Source organism: Babylonia areolata, chromosome 9 (genome assembly GCF_041734735.1).
Source record: "Babylonia areolata isolate BAREFJ2019XMU chromosome 9, ASM4173473v1, whole genome shotgun sequence".
Taxonomy (NCBI): domain Eukaryota; kingdom Metazoa; phylum Mollusca; class Gastropoda; order Neogastropoda; family Buccinidae; genus Babylonia; species Babylonia areolata.
In genome coordinates this window covers 35,848,909-35,861,408 of record NC_134884.1, presented here as the reverse complement: position 1 = coordinate 35,861,408, position 12,500 = coordinate 35,848,909, and the positions used below count along the sequence as shown (strand labels likewise).

The following is a 12,500-nucleotide window of genomic DNA, read 5'->3' as shown; positions in this document are numbered from 1 at the left end:
AACAACCAAAGAAGAAGAGGGAAAACAAGAGAAGAACAAATGTATGGTCTGTTTTTGGGCTTCAAAACACTGCATTTTAAGTGGTTCTTTGTGGTGCCGAGTTGTAGTTTTCAAGACCCCCTGCAGCCACTCTCTGAAATAAGAGCATCCAAATATATCTTGAGATAGTGCGGTTTACCACCCTTCCCTCCGAACACACACACACACACACACACACACACACACACACACAGGGTGGGGAGACAAACAGCTCTCATAAAGTTCACGGTTCAGCGAGGTCAACAAGGTCAGTTGACTGGTCATGTGTGACAACAGTTCTGGAGACTGGTCATGTGAAAGTTGAGTGTCCCTGATGTTCGAAACACGAGGAAAATACTGCCTGGATGGAACCCCGCTTAATGTCCCGCCACACATACTGGTGATCAATGGATATGTAATTGAAGTATCAATGTTCACATTTTAAGGGGTGAAAGTGGAAGGCGGGAAAAAATGGTTGGTGAGTTGGAAATGGGGGTGGGGGAGGTGCACGTTAGACTGAGGATGGAATCAATGATTGGTAAGTTGGGGAGGGCGAGCGGGGCGGCGGGGGGGGGGGGGGTGAGGGGGGGGGGCAGGTTAGATTGAGGATGGAATCATAGACGAACATTTCAAATGAAGAGAAGTAAAATCAAAGAAGAAAAAAAATCTGATGGATTTCGTAAAGGAGACGCCCAAAGTTTAATCAAAAAGGACCAGCCTGTTTGGTGAGAATCACCGACCTCGTGATGGGCGCACAAAAAGATAACAGTTGTTACCGCTAAAAGAAACGGTACCAACGGTCCCCTACTCTACAGGTGGCAGCGGCAAGAGTCCATCCACTTCGTACGGTGGCCACTCTCCAGTATGGGGTCATCCACTGTTTCACTGAGTGGCAAGGCACGAGCGGCAGATGTCACGAGTTCTCCCTATTTGGGTCCCTTGACACCAGTTTCCTGTGTCATATTTCGCCTGATTGTCTTTTTCTTTCTTTCTTTCGGTTTTTTTTTCTAACCATCTCTCATATTTCGCTCTTTGGCGTCTCACTTTGCAAGAAGCGCGCGCAGAAAGAGAGAGAGACAGAGACAGACAGAGAGACAGAGAGGGGGCAGTGGCTGGATGAAGGAGGGAAAGTGCAGCTGCACGTCACTGACTGACATTCTTCTTCATACCTGGAGTTGTGGCTGGTATTATTATTAGTTATAAAAACAAAAAAATAAAAAAGGCATGATGTTGCATGGAGCAGACTGCTGCGTTCATTACCGAACATCGGTACTAAACGGGATGGGGAGGCGAGGGGTGGGGGGCGGAGGGGGCGGGGAGTCGAGGACAAGGGAGCTTCGGAAATGGAGGAGGGAGGGAGAGGTGGGTGGACGAGGACGACCTGGTGGGAATGAGTGTAAGGGATGGGAGGGTTCCCCCTGCTGTGAATGCGCGCGCGCGCGCGTGCGCGTGCGTGTGTTTGTATGTGTGTGTGTGTTTGTATGTGTGTGTGTGTGTGTGTGTGTGTGTGTTCTCTCCATGGCTCTCTCTCTCTCCTTGTTGGAGGTGTTATGAAAGACCCCGAGTGGGTTGATGAAGCACCCTTGAAACCCCACTTCAGCGCCCCCGTCGCATAAAAGAGCTCCACAAAAATGGCGCCGCTCTGTCTCCTCTCGATCAGAGGTGTTGGGGGGACAACATTAGGACTGCGTGTTGTGAACATAACGTTTGTTGTTGTTGTTTTTAAAGGAGGGGCAGTGCACTACGGCAGGAGGAGGGGAGAAAAAAAAATCTCACATGGAGTGTGAGTGAGTAGCTATAGTTGTTAAATCAGTTTTCAATTAGTCCCGGTCTCAATGAAAGACAGAGAGAGACAGGGAGAGAGAGAGAGGGTTGGGGACAGGGATAGAGGGGAGGAGAGGAAGGGTTGCGCAGGGAAAGGGGATGGAGGAGGGGACTGGGCAGGAAAGGGGGGGGGGGGAGGGATGGGGGGTGGGGGGGATTGTGGAGGCCTTGCTCTGCTGTGCCCAAACACACACTGAGCCCTGTGTGCATTGTCCGGGAAGTGGTGCAGCACATAACACGGCCCTGGGTGTCGCCTTGTCAATGGCTCACAAGGAGAGGGGGAGCGGAGCGGAGGGGGAAGAGCGGCGTCAGAGTTTGTTGGTTTTTTTTGGGGGGGGGGGGGGGGGATGGGGGAAAATGAGGGCGAGCGGGAGAGGCGAAGCACGTGAGCAGGGCGGGGGGGTAATAGGCGGGACAGCGAAGCAGAGCGTGGGGGAGGAAGGGGGGGGGGGGGATGCAGATGGGTCGGGGATGACAGCTGCAACGGCGACATTCCATACGTCACTTTCAAGTGATTTTTTTTTTTTTCGCTGGCCAAGAGATTAATTCCTCTCGTTATATTGCTTTCAGCGAGGATGAGGCGAGGATGTTTTAGTATACACTTTGTCTCTCTGTCTCCCGCTTTTGTCATCATGCGCATTCTGTGTAGTACTTACGCAGACTGGAAAAAAAATAATAATGACCCGCACGAAAGCACTCACGTACATGCGTCGACGGAGCAGACACCGACACACGTCACATGCATACCTTAATAATATCCTCATCCATCCCACATTTGCCCAGATAGATATGTCAAGTTTCCTTCTGTAAGTAGTATCTGTGCTTTTGTTGTATCATGGATCAGTGGCCAAAGTACAGTAACACCATCTGATGTCTGAACTTTCTCTGACAACTCCACTCCCCATCCCCCCCATCCCCACCCCCCAATCCCCCGTCACACACGTACACAGACAAGCGCGCGCCAACACCACTTCCGCCCCCATCCCCACTCACCCCTCCCTCTCTCTCTCTCTCTCTCTCTCTACCGTCAAACAAGTCAGCGGGCGAAGGATTTGCACCCAATGGCCCACGGCAACGCTAAGTGGATGGATGGTTTGGCCCTTACCACTGGGCCACAGCCAAACACCTTGGCCACATCCCAGTCAGTGGCAATACAAGGGCCCGCGGGGTCCCGTCCCCTCCGCGAAGCGCATCGTCGCCGTATCGGGTTTCCCTCCCAGTGGGCCCTTGAGTAAGCAGTGGAAAGCACGCACACTGGTGACCCGTTGCAAAGACTTCAGTCGAGGCAAAAGTTTGGACAAGATGGCCTTCTCTCTCTCTCTCTCTCTCTTTCTCTCTCTCTCTCTCTATCTCTCCAGCCTCCCACTCCACTCCTCCCTCACCACCTTCTCCCCCCCCCTCCCCCTGCCGTCTCCATCCCTTGCACACTCAGGTTCCCACTTCCCCCTATAACCTTCCCTGTCTCAAACCCTCCCAGGTTCAGTAGTGTACTTCTTCCAGCTTCGTGCACAGCACTGGTGGTGTCATTTAAAACAAAAGAAACAAAACGAAGTGATGGTATGATGGATGCAATGCAGTATGACGTGATGCACGTGATTCCCTAGTATGTGTATGAGTATTTGTTTGGTTTCAGTTGTTGGTGTATCTCTGTGTGTATGTGTCCGTGTGGCGAGAGAGAGACAGAGACAGAGAGAGAGAGGAGGGGTGGGGTGACAGACAGACAGACAGACAGACACAGAAACAGGGGAGAGTCAAAGATCCTACCAACAACTACAAATGACTGAAAAAGTCCTTAATAAATTCTAATAAGAGCACACAGCGGCGCGGGAGGTAGGAACAGAGAGACACGGGTGGGTAAGGGAGCACCAGTTTCTCACTCCCACGAAGATGAAAGCAAAACCAAGTCCCTTCGACACCGCCGTCGATGTGGTCATCCCGTCGGTCAGACATCTCCCCATGGACCACGGGCACTGGGCAGCCGTGGCCTAGTGGTAAAGCACCAGATTAGGACGGGGTGTCCGTGGGTTCGAGTTCTATACACGGACCAGGTGTCAGCTGCATTGCTTGGTTCTAACTTTTTGGCAGTTACACGTGACTAAACGCCTACGTTGACCGAACTTCGCCATTGGTTAGTTCCATGCTACACACAGTTAGTAGCGGGTTACGACCATACTAGGCTCTTCCGTCCGAGCAATGGAACTAGCTCCTCAGGATTATTCTTTACCCCACCCTACACAAGACCTTGACCGGTGATATGGGTGCAAGTCATTTGGATAAGAAGATAAACCGAGGTCCCGTTTGCAGCATGCATTTAGACTGAGCACGTAAAAGAACCCACGCAGCAAAAACGTTACCCTTAGCAAAATCATGTAAAAACAAAAGAAATCTATTCGATAGTAAAACAAATTAACTTGCAGGAAGAATCTTTTTAAAGAAAAGAATTGCACGAATTTCACACAGATAAATGTGTTGTGACACAAAGTAATGAAATACAATTTAAACAGGATGGGTGAAATTGGAGGCTTTGGCAGATCGGGGAATGGGAAGAGCGAAATAATTATGGCTTTCATTATTTTGACCAAAAATCTTCACCAACGCAAAGCCATCTCTTCATCAAAGAAAGGCTAGCACAACTTTGTCGTCAATCATTGTATAACTGGCATATTCATTTTCTTTTTTCTTTTTCTTTTTCTTTTCTTCTTCTTCTCCGTGTTTTTCTTCTATTAGGCCAGTTACTTTGGTGATAATAAATTTAATCTCATGTTAATATTGATATTAGCATTATTTCACTATATTATGTACTGTTTGTTTATTTGTTTTATTTCATTATTTCATTACTTACTGTTTATGAATGTTATTTGATACAAGTCATAATATGGTTCATCAGCCGTCATGATAAAATTGAAGTGCAACGTTGTGAGCACAGTATAAGCTTTAAGCTTGTTGATGCTCTTTTGTCATTCATTGCATTGTAATCATGTGTATTGTTGAATAATTAAAGATTATTTAAACCAAAGAGAGGACAAGAACAGCACTCTCTCCAGCTGATTCCCCATAAGCCCTACAAGGCACAAGTACAATGAATAGATAAATCAATACAAGAATAGATGAACAAACGAATAAATAAAGAGATAAATGAATGATAAACAAACGAACACGACTACAATGGCCAATAATCAAACTAATAATCAAACAATTTGTCTACCGTTTCCATTACAATTCATTTCAATCGATAATCGAATGAATGGAAGGGTAGATTGATATCTGAAATGACAATTTGTATTGCCAAAAGGAAATTGATGGGTTTATTGGTAAATGCGCTTGTATTATGATTATTTGAATGGAAGGTACAAAGCGTTTAGAGCTCGTCGACACCAATCATTGTTCATTGTAAACTTTTGCCTAAAATGAACAGAGTTTAAAAACCAAAGCAAGCCAAACTGAGGTGCGTGTAGCGGTGGGGCGGGCAGTGGAGATGAGGGGGTGGCGGTGTGTGGGTGGTGGTGGTGGTGGTGATGGAGTGGTCAGATGTCATGTATGGCCCCTAGTTCCAATCTGTCACTCTTTGATGCTGTTTAACCAAGTCTTCAATCTTGTTACTCAAAGCCCCCCCTACCCATTCACCCCTATACTGAAGACAAGAGGACCGCAACTTGCCCTGACAAAGAAACTGTCCTGACAAAGAAACTGTCCCAGCAGAGTGATACGCCATGCCAAATGAAATCGGAATTTTTGAGACAGCGACTTTTTTTCTTTCTTTCTTTCATTTTGCCTCCTGACAAATTATGGGTCGACGTTTTCTTTGATTCAGATTTACTCTTTGCAAATTAGTCCCGGAACTGGATAGGTGGACTGGAAAATAAAAATAAAAAAAAATAAAAAAGAGGTGGGGTGGGGAATTCAGAAAAAGAAGGTGGGGGGGGGGGGGGGGTAAGAGATAAAGGGGCTGGTTAAAGGGTCTCGGAAGGGGCGGTGGGTGGGAGCCAGAAGATCACAGGATCCACCAGACGGAGGGATCAGACGAGGTGATCTTTTTTTTCTTCTTCTTCTTTTATCTCCGCTTCACACCACTCCCTTGACTCTATCTACCCTCTCTCTGTTCGACCGACCATTCCGCCGTCTGACTGCCCGTCTCACTCATTTTGGGGTGTTTTTTGCTGAATACGCAAAACGGCTTTTACAGCAATGCATTCCGTCCGCTCTCTCGCTCTGCGTGTGTGTGTGTGTGTGTGGGGGGGGGGGTGAGGGGGGACGGGTGTTTGTGTGTGTGTGTGTACAGAAATGATGAAGGCAGAGCGAATATGCAAATACAGTGGACTATGCGTAAGTGAGAAGAGAGATAAAAGAGAGAGAAAGACAGACAGACAGACAGACAGAGACAGGCAGAGAGATACTGGTAGGCACGTAGATAGTGGGATAAGGAACTGGAGAAAAATACAAACGGACAGAGACAGCAAGACAAGCACACAGAGTGAACGAGGTATAGGAACAGACACAAAGTAGATGCAGAGTCCGAAGGAGTGCAACGAGGAGAGATCAGAAAGACAACCAATCACACGAGAAAAAAAAATCCTGTGGGATGATGTCGACTTTTTTTTCTTTTCTTTTCTTTTTTTTCTTCCTCCTCTTCTTCTTTTTTTTTTTTTTTTTTTTCTCTCGTTGTTGTTGTTTACTTTCTATTCTTCTTTCTGTCGTTCTTCTGATCTCATTTTAATGAAAACGAACATCACTATGGCCAAACTATGCACTATGCATCTGTCTGCCCCCCTCCCTTTCCACCTCTCTCCCCCTTTCTCTCAAGGCTATGGTCTGGAGAAGAAGAAAAAAAAAGTATAATAAATCCGTCTCTGTCTCTCTTCATCCTGTCAGTGTGCCCATCACAGCTTCACCAGTAAAACTGCCACAGACTCGGACAGAATAGTCACGACTGGCAGAATAGAGAAAAGAGAAAATAATCAAATGAATCATATATGTTGCTGTGGTCCACCCCTTTCACATTTCCCTTGATCATTGTATTGTCTTCTTCCTCCTACCTCCGCCACCATCTCTGTCCTTGCTGTTTTGGTGGAGGTGTCTTTTCACTGGCTCCTCTCGTCACACACGCTTTCTAAAACGTCTCAAAGATATACTCCGGGGACAAAAATAAAAGTACGTATTCAATGGGTTTCTTATTGTGGCCAACTTTTTGTCTCGTCTTAATTAACTGTTTGGAAAATGTCAGTGACGCTGGAATACATAGACCTGTGCATGCATGCATATAAACATACAGACTTACATACATACATACATGCATACATACATACATACATATATACATACGGGGGGAGGCGACTGGCGTCAGAACCCCCTCTACCCAGCCCCTGCCCCCATCCTCACACCCCTCCAATCTAAGTCCCCCCCACCCACCCCACCCCACCCCACCGCCGGCCATCCCCGCGAAAGATGAAAGGCACGAGTGTGCGAACGCGCCCTTTTGATGCGTTGTGGTCTGCGGTACAACTGTACACGTGTCTGTGAGAAACAAGCTACCACTGCTACCTTGTAGTGGTTTGTAGTCGTGCCCCTGACTTCGCATCTGGCCTCTGTGTTGTTGTGTATGACCCTTGGTTGGAATGTGGCGAGTCCGTGAGTGATTTGTGGCCTCGTGGGGAGGAGAGGGGGAAGGAAGGAAGACACCGGTTCTGCTGTACCTCTATGTACGTACGTATGTACAGTAGCTGGCCTTGCTGGCTTCACACCATAACACGCATTCCTGGAGCTTCTTCCCTGGTGGATTTATGGTTTTATGTCTGTCTTCATGTGTGTGTGTGTGTGTGTGTGTGTGTGTGTGTGTGTGTGTGTGTGTGTGTGTGTGTGTGTGTGTGTGTGTGTGTGTGTGTGCAAGCGCACTGTTGTGTATACATATGTGCGTGCATGTACACATCAGCTGAACAACCAAAGAACAAAACGACTGAAGGAAGACACCAAAAAGAGAAAAGACCAAAAGAAAACCAACACCAAAACCAAAACAAAAACCAAACAAACAAACAAAAAAACGTGTCCGGGACGTAATCCAACCCAAGTCAAAGACATCGCGATACCCCCCCCCCCCCCCCACACACACACACACACAGAGACACACCCACACACCCACCCCAGCAAAGCACATGCAGATCTTAATCAGTGGTTTGTCGGATTGTATGTAACACAGCTTCCGTCTGTCTACTTGTCTTCCCCGCCGTGACACACACAACGTAATATCTCACCTTGCAGCTGATACCGTTTTTCCCCCACCTGCATTACAACCTATTAACTCTCTCCATACGAACGGCGAAAGAGACGACGTTAACAGCGTTTCTCCCCAATTACCACCATCAAAACATTACAAGCGGAAGGTTCTTACACTGAAGAGGTGAATGTTGACAAAGAATACCACAATTCTGACGACGGAAGCTAAAGGTTGGACCATTGAGACACCCACTGGACATCCGAGGGGTCTGTGTAGAGGAGAAGAGAGGACTGGCCGTACTGAGTGAGTTAAAGGAGTTGTTGTCGTTGTCATTGTGGGTGCAGAGCTAGAAATTCCCCAAATCATTCTTGTATCTGTTGTTGTTGTCCTGTGGACAGGTGGATAAATATATATATATATATATAGAGAGAGAGAGAGATATATATATATATATATATATATATATATATATATATATAATCTAGTAGTCCTTACATGCCTTTCTACGTAAAAAGGCCGGCGAATAGAAGCATATTCCTGGAGGGCAATGAGAACTCAGATGAGACAAATGATTAGCAATTCTGGCGTGAAGGACCCTGAGAGAGAGAGAGAGAGAGAGAGAGAGAGAGAGAGGGATATTGTTGTAATTGTTGTTGTCATTTTTCCATTTCCTCTCATGAGAGCATTGTCTTTCAGCCTCCAACAAATGCTAGCTTTTGTTTTAATCAGACTCAGAAGCATATTCTGAAAATCACTGGTAATGTGTAGTACTTCCCTCTTCGTTGTAGAACAGCCATTCTTCCATGATTTCTCGACCATGTTTCTTGTCATTTGGTCGTATCGATTCTTTCTTTCCCTGATCTATTCGTTGGCTCAAGTCTCCAACTGCCCTTTTTTTTTCTTTTTCCTTTTTTTCTATCTATCTATCTATTCATTTATGTATTCATTTATTTATTTTACACTGAAGTTTCACGACTTCCACAGCTGGAAAACCTAACTTCGAACATCGACATGTTGCTCATGCTGTTGTACTAAACTAGGACCCCATGTGACAAAATGTTCAAGGTCCAAAATAGATCAAAACGCACTGATGATGGCATGCTTTTGCACACTTGACAATTAATCGCCTGAGATGGTGTTTCATTTCAGCCGATTTCTGGTTTCCACGCTGACAAGTTTCATTGAGAGAACACGAATTATCTCAGTGCGACTGATCTCGGCTGGATTTCCATTTTAACATGACAACCGAGGAAGAGGTTGGTTGGGGGGGGGGGGGGGGGCGAAGGGGGGGGGGGGGGGAGGCGGGGGGGAAGGCATGGATGGAGGCGTTAAAAGCGAATAAAAATGGAATAAAATAAATTATCGATTAAAAACAAAAACCCGAAAATGCTGAGAGACAGATAGTGCTGCTTAAATAAATTATTGTTGCACTTTGTCCTTTTACTGCGTCTGCGTGGCAATATATCGTGCTCATGCAGTGCGACATTTGACGCTGTTGGGCAACGCGGCTATCTCTTTCGTACACCTGTGTCTTCTGCCTTTTTTTTGGGGGGGGGAGGGGGAGTGAGTGGGGGGAGGGGGGCGGTGGGGGCTCGATGCCCCATCGACTCAAATGTCTCCCTTATGTTTTCTTCTTCTGTTCTTTTTTTTTATTTTATTTTATACGTACATGACAATTCAGAGGAGGAGCGTCTGCATTTGAGAACCCTCTGTGCAGATTGCTATCAAATCCTTCGTCTGCTCTCTCCACCCCTCTCTCTCTCTCTCTCTCTCTCTCTCTCTTTGTTGCAAGAGTACACACACACACACACACACACACACACACACATGTCTTCCTCTTTTTTCCCTCTTTATTCTTTATTATCGGTGTTGTTGTTTTTTTAATATATATAATCTATTTCATTTGTGTGTGTGTTCAACTTCTACTTGGGTTCCTTTCTCAAATGTCTATATATAATTATAATTTTTCACTTTGTTAGTCTTTCTCCATATATGTCTGGCTGTCTGCCTCTCTCTCTCTCCCTCACTATATATATATATATATATATATATATATAAACCCTTGTTCTTCTTGATGTCTCTCTTTTCATTTTTCTCTTCTTATTCAACCTAACTTATGTCCCTCGTCATGTGTGCGTGAATGCGTGAGGGCGCGCGCGCGTGTATAGGTGTGTGTGTGTGTGTGTGTGTGTGTGTGTGTGTGTGTGTGCGGAAGATGGGTGAAGTGGTTGTCCCTGACTCTTATGCCCCTCCCTCTTTCTGTTTTCTCTGCCTTTTCCCTCTCCATCCTTTCCTAGCGTCACACCCACCCCACATGGTAACACAACAAGGAACTCTAGGGAGAGTCTTCAGAAAAGAAGCCCCTATCAGTCAAGCGTTTAGCTCCTTACACTCTAATGGGGGCCTGGCCGCACCAAGGTCATGACCCCTGGATGCTCTTGTATTGCCGCCTTTTTTTTCTCCAACCTGGTCCTCAGCAGGTTCGAACCCGAGCCTCCAGGGTGGTAGCCACTTCAGGACTGAGTCACCTTTTTGGCAGACGTTTTAACCACAGAGCCATCCTCAACTAGTGCCAGCTGGAACTCTTTTCTGCTGCTGCTGCCATTGCCTTCACAGCCCTTGTCCTCTCTCTTAGATGAACAGACTATAAATAAATAAACGAATGAATGCTTGCATATGCACACGAAAAATTACAATTCGTATAAACTTGACTTAATATTTGATTACAGCCGCATCTCCGCTGATACACGTTTATGAGTTATTCCAGCTTTTTCTTGCATACTTTGTTAAACCCTTGTTTGTATGGACAGGAGTTCGACTGTACTAGGTGGTTTCGGTTGCACTGCCTTCTTTTTGCACACTGTCGCACCGATATATAGATCTGTTGCGTCACATTCGATCTGTCAACTATGTCAGAGAAGTACTGAGAACACAAAACAAAGATATATCTAATCTTCCTTCCAATAATCTTCTCACGTCTAGTGTGTGTGTGTGTGTGTGTGTGTGTGTGTGTGTGTGTGTGTGTGTGTGTGTGTGTGTGTGTGTGCGTGCGTGCGTGTATATGTGAGTGTGTGTGTGTGTGTGTGTGTGTGTGTTTCTCTTGTGGCTACTACCTTTAATCAAGTATGTTTGCCAAAACACTCAGCGACACATCAACTTCCCCCCCCCCCCCCCCCCCCCCCCAACCCCCCAAAAAAACAACAACAAAAAACATATAAACCCGAACGCAAGTAGACAGACTCAAGCCATTGAGAGTGAATCGAGCAGCCCCTCACAATAAATCCAATTAGACGCACGGGTTCGCGGCCTCAGCACGACAGACCTCTTGGCTCCACACCCATTTTACCTGGACCAGCAGGGGGCTGGGAGTTTGGGGAGGGTTGAGGTACGACTGTGTGTACATACATACATACATATATTCGTGTGCGGGCATACCAGAGGTCCTATATGGCATTCTTCTCGTCCTATATCCTTTTCACTGCCGACTTCTTTTTTCTCTCTGTCTGTCTCTGTCTCTGTCTCTTGCCTGTCGATGTTTTGTAACTTGATTGACTCTGAAGGGGAAATGCGTAGACCCAGGATTTGTATGTCTGTCCGCTGTGCGTACCCCACAAACTTCAGATCTTCGCCCCCTAGGCTTTGGCGACTGCGGGAGAATCAAGGCGCCAATATCCACTGAAGACTGTCTCAATGGCCCTTGTGTTTGAATACCAAGAGCGTAAACACGCTGAAGACAGCTTGTTTAGTTCTTTACTTCGAAAACTTGAGTGCAGTTTTCTTTTTTTTCTTTTTGTTTTGCTTCAGTGCTTCTTCGCCTTTTATACATTTCCCCTTCATTTCTTCTTCTTCTTCTGCGTTCACTCGTATGCACACGAGTGGGCTTTTACGTGTATGACCGTTTTTACCCCGCCATGTAGGCAGCAATACTCCGTTTTCGGGGGTGTGCATGCTGGGTATGTTCTTGTGTCCATAACAAACCGAACGCTGACATGGATTACAGGATCTTTAACGTGCGTATTTGATCTTCTGCTTGCATATACACAAAGGGGGTTCAGGCACTAGCAGGTCTGCACATATGTTGACCTGGGAGATCGTAAAAATCTCCACCCTTTACCCACCAGGTGCCGTCACCGTGATTCGAACCCGGGACCCTCAAATTGACAGTCAAACGCTTTAACCACTCGGCTATTGCGCCCGTCTCCCCTTCATTTTAAATTGTTTTCCTTTTCTTTTACATTTTTTCTTCGTCTTTTTTTTTTTTTCTCATCCGTCGCAGGAAGTAGTGTGCTGCCTCTACTTTGGACTGTGGGAATGTTATGATAGTATTTCAGCTTGAACAGCACTGTAAAAGCGGGGTGTGACTGTGCTCTGGACGGGCGAAATATCTAATTCGTTTTTGAACCAGCCAACCTCTCAGCTTTCAAGCTGTCTTGCTGAACATACATGTCCG

The 12,500-nt window shown here is 46.3% G+C and overlaps 1 protein-coding gene across 1 annotated transcript in view; it reads right to left on the bottom strand.

Annotated features, from left to right (window-relative positions):
- The window catches only part of LOC143285413 (cytochrome P450 27C1-like), a 66,095-nt gene that overhangs the window by 15,261 nt on the left and 38,334 nt on the right, over nt 1-12,500 (bottom strand). The gene's annotated exons all lie outside the window — the stretch shown is intronic.